The sequence below is a fragment of the Pan troglodytes genome, chromosome 19 (genome assembly GCF_028858775.2).
Source record: "Pan troglodytes isolate AG18354 chromosome 19, NHGRI_mPanTro3-v2.0_pri, whole genome shotgun sequence".
NCBI classification, from domain to species: domain Eukaryota; kingdom Metazoa; phylum Chordata; class Mammalia; order Primates; family Hominidae; genus Pan; species Pan troglodytes.
Genome location: NC_072417.2, coordinates 92,618,665 through 92,628,999, shown reverse-complemented (window position 1 = coordinate 92,628,999; position 10,335 = coordinate 92,618,665). Strand labels below are relative to the sequence as shown.

The 10,335-nt window shown below is 58.8% G+C and overlaps 1 protein-coding gene across 14 annotated transcripts in view; it reads left to right on the top strand.

Annotated features, from left to right (window-relative positions):
- The first annotated feature begins 1,953 nt into the window (after positions 1–1,953).
- RBFOX3 (RNA binding fox-1 homolog 3) overlaps positions 1,954–10,335 on the top strand; it is a 526,282-nt gene continuing 517,900 nt past the window's right edge. For 2 of the 14 annotated variants that reach the window (XM_063799978.1, XM_063799981.1), the window contains exon 1: positions 1,960–2,350. The gene's annotated coding sequence lies outside the window, so the exon portion shown is untranslated. Of the gene's footprint in view, positions 2,351–3,741; positions 4,106–10,335 lie in introns of those variants that run through there. The other 12 variants (XM_063799974.1, XM_063799973.1, XM_063799968.1 and 9 more) reach the window with 12 other exon arrangements.

Genomic DNA, 10,335 nt, shown 5'->3' with positions numbered 1-10,335 from the left:
AAGATTTGGTGCTGTCTTCAGAGAGCTCTTCTAGAACGTCCCCAAGGAATGATTTACCGGGTCCTATGCTTTGCAGGGACCCCTCTTCCACTCGGGCACACAGCTCTGCCAGGTAAATGTGTCCCCACTTCACAGGCACATGCAGAACTCGCGTGGGGAGCTGAAGGGAGACAGAGATGGGCTCCAACCCCACTCTTTGAGAGGTTTCTGCGAGGAGGCTCCAAAGGGCAGTAGGGTCTGGACCAGAGAGGAAAAGACTCCCCAGGGAGAAGAAATGTGGGCAAGGGACAAGCGGGACCGACAGGGGGCGCTGCCGGCACAGCGAGGCAAGAGCCCTGCCTGCAGGGAGACAGGTGCCTGCCAGGCAGTGGCTGGGCCCAGCCGGGAGTTGGAGGCCACGAAAGCCTGGACCATCTGACAGCAGAGAACCCAGAGGCCCAATTAGGGCTTTAGAGCTGGAATGCGCCATTTCAAATCCGGTGGCAGGGGAAAGTTCAGTCAACCAGGCAGCTGCCTTGCTCGTAGACACGGCATTTATCTGGTGGTTAGCTGTGGGGCTGTTTAGCTGTATGCTTGGAATTGTATAACACGATTCCCACCGGCCAAGACAGATCAATGACCCAGACAGGCTGGAGGGCCAGAAATTAAAAGCATGACACTCATAAGTGGGCAGCGGCCACTGCCTTGGCCACCGTCTTGGCCACCGTCTTTGCTGCCCTGCAGGGGGGGGCAGCCAGCAGCCCAGAGCCCCTACTACCGAGAAGCTCCAAATCCATACTCCTCCCTTCCTGGCCTCTGGGTCTTCCAGGCCGCTACCAAACCCCAGATTCCATGATGTGCTTTTCACCTCACACAGAAAAGCAGGACAGTCAGGTGCGAGGAGGAGGCTAATTGTTCCAGGAGCAGCCTTCAGGAACAAAAGTGACACGGGGACGGGTTTGGATCTGTTTGTGTGTAATTTGGAAATGTCCTTCGATGGTGCAGGCTCGTTTCTCCAGCCTGATTGCTGCACCAGAATGTCTTTTGTTTTGGAAATGATTACTCAGCCTCCTGCCTAAACCTGTTTGGGACCGTCCAGACCTTCTTGCCCACTTCTGGTGTTGTGTGCCAGTGGTGGGCCGACCCCAGCAATAGATCTCTCCTGCCTTTCCAGAGGGTCCCCACTCCACTGTGTCCTCAGCCTCTGCTCTCCTGCTCCCTCTGCACCAAGGATAGAGACCCTCCCAGAACTCACACCAGGCCCCTTACCCTAGATGCTGGGGGAGGCTGGGACTGGGGACAGGAGCTACCTGATCTTTTGATTTTAGGGAAATCCTAAGCTGACTGCCCACAGTCCTTCCTCTCCAGCCAGGCACAGGTGGAAATGTTTAAATGGGTTGGGTTGGCCAATCTGGACTAACTGCACGGAGTGGGCCCGATCCCTTCCTTTCCAGTGGTCCTCCAGGAAGTCAGGGCACCCGGGCCTAGTGAGGGGGTTTGGAGTGTGTGGGCAACTCAAAGGCATGGCATGGCATGCGGGGTGGGGTGGCATTCGTCCCTGATGCTTGGTGACCACGTCCCATTGCTGGGGATCCCTGGCAAAGAAAAATGGCCCCCAGGGACAGCGAGGCACAAGGGCAGGGTTCCTGTTAAGGGTCACCTGGGCTGATCCGCCCCCAAGATACCTTGGAGGTGGGGAGGGGCAGCGGGCTTGGGGCTGCCCTTGAAGGGACCAGGGCAGCACTGGGTTCTGGGATCTTCCGTGTGTACCCCACCTCTTCTGTGCCCCTGCCCCGAGGAGTTGGCGCTGAAGGCTGCAGGGTGCTGACCGCCGAAGCCCACCCGGTCATGGCTCTCCCCGCTCCGCCGCCCTCCCCGGCCGCGCGACAGCCAGAGCCCCCTCCCATGCCGCGCGCTGCGCGCTCCGCCCGAGCTGCCACCGCCGCCCGCGCCGCCGCCGCGTGCTCCTGCTGCCGCCTCGCTCCAGCCGAACGAGCCAGAGGAACGAGAGAGAGAGAGAGAGAGAGAGAGAGAGAGAGAGAGAGAGAGAGAGAGAGAGAGAGAAGGAGGGCGGAGAGAGGAGGGAGGAGAGAGAGAGAGAGAGAGGAGGCGAGGGAAGAGCGAGCGCGGGGCTGCTCCGAAGCCAGCAGAACCTCCTAGGACAGCGGCCCCAGCCGGGCCCCAGCAGCTCGCGTGGTCGGAGGAGAAGCAGCTGCCACAGCTGCCGCCCGAGCCCGGCCTCGCGCGCCCCTTGCCGCCGGCTCGCCGCTGCCTGTGCGGCCCCAGGACGCCGCTGCCCGCTCGGCGGCCGGGATGCAGCCGGGGCATGGCCGCCGGCCCCCAGTCACCTGCCGCGGGGAGCGCTGAGCCCGTGAGTAGCCTGGCCTCGTCGCCCGCCTCGCTCTGCGGCGGTCATTCCCATCGGGCTGAGCTGGGGGAGGGGGGCATGGCCGCGGAGGGGCGCATGGGACCCCGCAGTGGGAGGCGGGCTGCTGAGCGCGGCCGGGGCTGACCCGAGGGCGCGTGGGGTGGGGTGGCGCCCTCGGGGTCAGGGGTCCCTGCGCGGGGTCGGGGTCCCTGGGTCCCTCCGGGGCTGGGGTCTGGACGCTCTGTCCGGCCGTGGGCCAGAGGGGCGATTTTGTGAATGGGAAGGCCCGGGGGTCGGGCTCCATGGAGACGCCAGGGAGTCCCGCGCGCTGCGTGGCGGTGGCAGTGGCGGTGGCGGTGGCGGTGGTGGTGGCTGTGGCGGCGGCGGCGGCGGCACAATGCCCGGCGCGGGGAACTCCCCGGCGGGGGGAGGCAGAGGCGCGCGGAGATCCCGGCCCCGCGGGGCGCGTCCGAGCAGGCAGCCGGAGCCCGCGCGGGTGGGAGAGAGGCTGGCGACCCGGCGGTGGTGCAACGTGCGTCTGTCGCGGCACCCAGGCCCGGAGAGAGCCCTGCCGGGGTCCTCTGAAAGGAGGGTCGCTGAGAGGTTGATGACCCAAAGGAGTTGTGGGGAGGAAGGGGCTGCCACAGCTCCCCAAATAGGAGCGGGGCCCGCAGCACCGCGGTGTGCGCGGGGGCCGAGCAGCGAGGGGCGAGCGGCGCGCAGGGCCCTACAGGGGGCGGGCTGGGGGCGCTCCGGGCCGAGTCCCCAAGCGCGATAGGAAGGCTGGAGCGGGAGCAGAGGCTGCCTCTCTGAAGCCTCGGCCACCCCCAGGGCCTCGAGCAGCGCGGCCGGGCTGGGGAAGCCGGGCACGTCCCTGGCCCAAACTTTCTGCCCTGGTGGCCCCGGGCGGTGGTGGGGCTCGCCCGGGGCGTCTGGGGCTCGCACCCTCGGGAAGGTGGTCTTCTGTGGCGTCTCGGGGTGGCGCGAGGCCAGTGGTCATTTTGGTGCTGGGGGTCGCAGCCTCCCTCCCCCGGACGCGGAGCCTCCCCTGGCGCGCAGCCCTGCAGTGTCGGTGCGGGGACCGAGACGCGGCGCCCCGCGTGGAGGGGCATTGGGAACCTGTCGGGTCCCCAAGCGGCCCTGGGATCCCTGGTCTCACGTAGGGTGGGGGTGGGATGTTCCCGGAATCCACTGGTGGGGGCGGGGGCCCAGCGAGGTGGGGAGGAACTCCTGGACAACAGAGCTGCCTCCCCCTCCCCTTTCCGTTCCAGCTTTGGCGAGGTACCTGATTTATTTAATGATCACTTTTAAAAAGGAGTCCCGCGGAGCCGCTAGTCCCGACGCGCGAGACACCCCGCGGTGGAGGCTAAGGACAGAGACTCAAGGGATCCATCCCTGGGTTTAAGTCCCCCTTCCTGCCCCAGCTGGAGGTGAAGTCGCTTCTCGGGCGGCCAGGTTGCTAATTTCCTGCTCCAAATGCAGGCTGGACTCGGGGACGCCTTGGGCATGCACCCGGGCGCCCGGGGCACTTAGCGTGGAGCAGGTAGGAGGCTAATGGAGTGGGGTCGCCCGTAATGAGGTCTTTCAGCCGGAAGCCGGCTTCGGTTTTACTGGTCTGCAAAACATAATGGAAAAAAAAAGTATAAACATTGCGGCAGAACCTGCTCATTAAGTGTGCATCGCGGATTCGGGACGGATGTCTTAATTAGGCTGCGTTGATCACGGGGATATTACACTAATTAAAACCAGACCCTCCAGGTGAGCGAAAATTGTGAAGGGAGAGAGGGAGAAAAGTTGTCGAGAAGGCGCTGCCTGATGAAAGCCGGGTATGGGCCTCTTGCAGGGGCGCCCCAGGTCACTGAGCGCCGGCGGGGTGGGGGCGTGGGGGCGGCATGGCGGGGGCGGAGGAGGGGAGCCTTCTTAGAACCATCCCGGCGCGCCTTCCTTCTCCGCCTCCTGCGGACGAGGAGCTCCCTTTGGCCGAGGACCGAGGCTGGCCCCCCCGCCCCTCCCCCAGGACTGGAGGCCTTCCTGCGTGGGCGCCTCGCTCACCGCTCACCGCACACTCCTGGAAGCAACGCTTAACCCTTCATTTCCTGGCTGACAGCTTCTGGGAGGGCAAGGCTGTCCCCAGGAGGGAGACAGAGCGGGTGACGTGGGGACCACTGAAGGGGTTAAGGAGCAAGAAGCACGGTTGAAGGGACGCACCCAAGCCGAGACAGACTGGGCCTGGCGAGGTGGCTGCGTGCGTGCGGCAGGGGTTGCCACTGGTGCTGGGCTGTTTGCGCTTGCACGGCTGGGGTTTTCTGGGGTGAGTTGTCCATTTCTAGCAGCTATCCACCCTTCTCCCCCCAAAGAAAAAAGGGAACCTGGGTGATTGCTTTGATCCACCTTCCTCAGGGGCCTGGGGCCTAGAGAGACCCGTGCCCACCCCGGGGACCTCGGGTCGCCTCTGGGTGCCAGGAGGAGCCAGGAGTCCAGGGAAGTCCCTAGGCTCCGCCCCTTACTCGGATGGGCCTTTGCGGCAAATGCTCCGCACCCAGTGACCTCGGTTGGGAGCCACAGCGGGGCTGGGAGTATTCACTGCCCTTCCGCAGGGACCAGAGGCGGATGTCGAGGGAAGGTGGCGGCATGGGCGGCCCCTGCCTCTGAGTGGCTCAGCAGGCACTCAGCGGGCGCCAGCACCAAGGACAGGGCCGGGGCCTCCACAGCCTGCCCTCCTCGCCCTCCCTCCTCTGACACGGTCCCAGGGCCGCTGGAGGCGCTGCGGGCGGCCGCCCTCAGGCTGCTGAGGACATGGGGAGGGCTCCCGAGGCTCATTCAAGAGCCAGAAAAGCCCAGGGCCTGCGAAGAGGTAATTACAGCAAGGAGGCCTCCTGGGTACCATTCCAGAGTGGGCCTTCTGTCCTGCGCCTGTCACTTACTCAACTTGGAGCGTGGCTGATGGCGCATCGGTGAAATGGAGAGATTATCGGGCTCTTTGGTGTCTAGGGATGAACTAAGCACTGTAGTGGCCAGAGAAAATGCCATCTTCCCTGGCTGGTTCAGCCCTGTTGCCTCTCCCCTGCAGCCTTCTTTGACAGCTCTCTCCCAGCCACATTCAGCCCTGGCCTAAGGCGCCTTCATACCGATGTGTGGCAGTTGGAGGTGCCTTGCTGCTGAGGACAGGGGCCCTGCTTGGTTTATCTGCCCCCTCCCCCATATACGCAGATGATGGTCTGACCCATGATGCCTGTGCAATTCGGAAGGAAGGAATGCATAAGTCACGCTCCTATCCCTCCCAGAAGCGCCAGAGTGGTGGTGGTGGGGGGTGGGGGGCAGTAAAGAGAGGAAAACATGTCAGTGGGCCAGAGCCACAGTGCTGAATGCGAAACTGCAATATTATTCTTCAGCCCTTGCAGGGTGGGGCTTCCCTCCTCTAGCCCAGCCCAGCCCAGAGCCTGCAAGTTTTGGTCGGTTGTCTCCCTGTGTTTATTTATTTCCACACTCCTGCTTGATACTCTGTTATAAAGACAAATGGAACCTGACACGCAGCTGACATTTGGTGAGGAATTTTTTATTTTTAAACAAGTGAAGGGGAAAAAGCCATCTTGAAACTTTCTCCCCCTTCAACAGAGACCCGTTTCCTCAGGAACCTACCATTCCCTAAATCCCTGCCTGCCACAGGCCCCTGCTCCTGGCACAAGGCACCGGCTTTATAAACACATCCCGTTTGTACCTCCACCCTTTGATAAGCTGCAGCATCTCTCCACGCTCTTTCATAAAGCAGCGTGGTATTTTCACAGGCTCATGAAACATTCAGGCAGCCTCAACATCTTACTTTCTGCTGCCTCTCTGAAGCAGGCTGCTCCCTGAGCCATCCCTGTCCTCTATAACGTCCTGGGTCTATCTCCCTGTCTCCCTGTCCGTCTGTCTCTTCCTCTCCCCGACTCTTTTTTCCTCCTGTGCTTTCTGAGTGGCGCGGATGCTTAGTGTGTGATTGCCTCCTTATGTGACCCGTGAGGGTTGAGGACGGCTCTTGGTTAACAGTTGCATGGCGGGCATGCAAGGAGCATTGCACACATACATATGCTGTGCATACCCGGCTGGGCCTGTTCTGGGTTGGGGACCCACAGACAGACGAGTCACCTCCCTTCAAGAAATACCACGTGACACAGACTGATTTGGTGTATAAAATAGACATTTTTAAGTGCAATGCACTTAGTAAATTAGTTTGCTATCACAGTTTCTCCAACACATAGACTGACACCAAAACACGCCTTAGAGGGAGGCTGGAATAATAAAGAGTATAAAGTCTGTTAGTTTATTTGTAGCTCGGGGCGAGCTCACATTCTATCAGTTGCATTTTGAAAAGTGTGGCCAGGGTCTAGGTGGAAGGAGTCGTTCTGGATGCGTCTTGCCCAGGTACCACGGGAGTCCCCCTCTTGGCCTGGGAAAGGACCATCCACCATCTTTAATTTAGGGGCGTAGGGATGTGCTCCACTGTGTGATAGGACTCCTACAGAAATTACAAGTGCTAAGTGGACAAGTATGTTTTCTCCCAAAGCAAAGGCCACCTCATGGGTGCAGGGAGCTTGGTGTCATCAGGCCTCTGATCCTGGCCCTTACCTGTAAGACACGTGGGGGCCTTGACTGTTCTGGTCAGGCCCAGGCGTCCTTCTGGTTTCTTCCTGGTCTCTAGACAGACCAGCAGCTAGAGGTGGTCTCCTTGCCCCTCCTCTCCCTCCTCACTGCTGCTGCCCCTGCCAACTCACTGCACTCGAAACATTGACAAGACTGTGGTATCGAAGGCTCTGCAGTCAGGGGAAAGGGGGCAGAAGAACAAGGGATGGGGTGCTCTCCTCTGTGGGGAGTGTTCCTCTTGTGGGTAGAGAAAGCTGCGGCTTGGGGAAGCTTTTTAGAAGTGAAAATCAGTCTTCCCTTGGATCCGTCTCCACTCCTTCCGTGTAGGTTGGGGCCAGGTCTCGTGGGTTCCACCTGAGAGGTGGGTTGTAACTTGCTGGCGTCAACTTGAGTTGGGGGTCCTCAGCCTCCGTGGTATCCTCTTAGGACCAAGAGCCAAGCACTTGCTACTGCAAGTTTTCTTTTAAGGTTTAATTATTTGTGCTCAGAACATATTCCCAGCAGAAAAAAGAAAGAGGAAGAATATCTGTATTTTTAGCAGGAATTTACTTGCTTATTGCTTTGGTTAGCGGCTGTGCTGAGAGCTTTCTCCCAAGACTCCAGAAGAACAGAGGCCTAGGCGGAGCAACCGCTCTGTACCTGGCCGTCTCCCTACTGGACCCACCGCTGGTCATCAGCTCTGTATGCGCAGGTCCCTGCTTGGCTGGCTGCTCCATATTTGGGGAGGTGAGCCCACCGTTCCTTGAACACTGGGCTGTGAGTGGAAGCCAGCTGGCGAGGAAGGTGGCCGGGTATGTCTATTTTAGCCCTTTTAGAAAATAATCCCATTTGCAGGCAAGGAAACTGCCTGAGCATAGAGAGCTGCCACCAGCCAGCCCCTGAACAGTTTCAAGTCCTTGTGTGGGGGCCCAGTTGAGATCATAACATGTATCTTTTGTGCCAGAGAGGAGAATCCTGTGTGCCAAGGCATCTTGTCTTGCTCCAAAATTCTCCCTCCATCAAAACAAACAAACAAAGGTAACCCAGACCTCCAGATCAGATTCTCTTCTGCAGGGCCACCAATACAGTAGTGGAGGCAGTGTGCCACGCAAACCAAGGGCACATTCAGAGTTCTGCCCTTGAGCAGCCCGAACACCATGGACTGCAGTCCTTCTCATCCACGTCTCCTTGTCTATGACACCAGGTGAGACCCAGGGATGAAGATGGCAGGAATGGTGTCCCTGGAGTCCAGGTGCTTCTCCTGCCCTTGCTCTCATCCTGCAGTTCACATCCTTGGACACCAAGCAAATGCCGATTCCTGGGCCAGGCTCATGTCTCCGGATCGTTTGCTTTTAGGCAACGGTCATGAGAACATGGAGGAGCAGGCTATCCTCAGCAATGAGATTTTTGATGGAAAAATGGGAACCTCTTTTGGAGCCACATAGGGTTTCCTTGTATTAGGAAGGTCCACAATTTGGAGAAAGATTTAAAGCAAGTACAAACACCCTGGTACCTTTAGAAATCATTTCTCACTAAACTTTCATAGCTCCAAACTCTTAATGCAAATTAGAGGTTTCTCTCCTGGATTACATCAAAAACGACTCCTATTTTTCTGGAACTTTTGAGGGCTGGGGGCTGGCTGAAGCTCCAGGGTCTGTTCCTAAGAGCTTCTGGGCACCTTGGAATCAAGCACCTGCTGGTGACCTCTTCTTCCCCACCCCACCCCAGCCCACCCCACTTTTTAAAAAGCAATGGCAAGAAGGGCTTTGTAGCTTTTTGTTTTCAGCAGCGAGGTGTGAGGATGACTTTTTAATGTATCACCTGGGAGAGCCGCACACACCGGTATGTCCCGACATTACCCGTCACCTTGAGATCCGAGCAAAAAAAGGAAACCCAGAATATGCTTTAAACTGGGTCCGTGCACAGGCTCCTGATGGGCTCTGCAAAGCCTAATGACTTGGTGTTGACACCTGCCCTTCACCCTGGAGGTGTGGCTGAGTCTTCACTCAGTTAGTTTCCTTATTCATGGGAGGTTCTGAGGTTGTACATCTTGGCAGCTCCCCACTCCCATCAGCTGATTCTTACAAGAATCACCCTTTGCCCGTGGGCACACACAGTTACATGCACATTGAAATGGAAGTGACTTCTGAGCAAGGAGGTATGTCAGTTGCCTTTCATGAGCTCTTAAAGCCCATCAGGGCCGGCCGCACAACCTGTGGCTGTGGTGAGTGGATTCGGCCTGCACCTGCTGGCTGCTGGGCGGGCTCTGTGCAGGGACAGCCTGAGGCCAGAGCTGACCTCTGATGGTGGCAGGGTTGCCTGCAGCATACCGCTGGGGAGGGCGTGCACCCTTCCCAGCCTTGCCACCCAGGGCAGGCTCTGGAACCTCAGTTTACCCTGCTGAGAAGCAGGGACTGCTGCGTGGATCAGGCGATCTATGTAAAGCCGCTGATGTGGTGAGCGGGACCCTTCCCTGGGGCTATCCACCTAGTAGAGGAACGAGCATGTTGCTAGGGTTAGGAAGGGTCAGGGTTAAGGAATGGATTCCAAACTGTTCCCTGTGGGTATAATTATGATGCTGCTTTAATAGAGCTCGCTTTAAAAGATAAACTTGCAGATGCAAGGATGGAAACAACCCTTAGCATGTCTCTATAGAGAGGTTGGGGTCTGAGGGGACCCTCACTCCCTTGGGCGGCCTGGAAGGGCTCCCTGGAGCAGCCCCCAGCAGCTCATGTCCTTAGGAACACCCCGAAGCCAGGCAGAAAGAAGTAAGGTCCTGTCTGTGGGGCCGTGGACTCGGTTGTTACCCTGGTCAGGCCATCCAGGGGATAACAGGGCTCCTGCCTGTGCTGTGTCCCCTCAATGGGCCCGGTGTGCTCTCCCCATGCCTCCACTGCCAGCGGGGTGTCAAGAGTACCACAAGGAGGCCAGGGCAGGGTGTCTCACGCCTGTAATCCCAGCACTTTGGGAGGCCGAGGCAGGGAATCACCTGAGGTCAGGAGCTCAAGACCAGCCTGGTCAACATGGTGAAACCCCATCTATACTAAAAGTACAAAAAATTCACTGGGTATGATGGTGCACACCTATAATCCCAGCTATTCAGGAGGCTGAGGCAGGAGAATCACTTGAACCTGGGAGGTGGAGGTTGCAGTGAGCCAAGATCATACTGCTGCACTCCAGTCTGGGCAACAGAGCAAGACTCCCCCTAAAAAAAAAAAAAAAAAAGAGTAGCTCAAGGAGAGAGGGGCACTGCAGCAGGTCCTCTTGCTTTTGCAAAGGGAGTGGCATTGGATCATCAGAGATGAGGCTCCAGACCATGCCAGTTGGATTTCCCATGAGGGAGAGGAAAGGAAGCAGGATCATGGCCTCCCTCCCCCAGCCCTTCC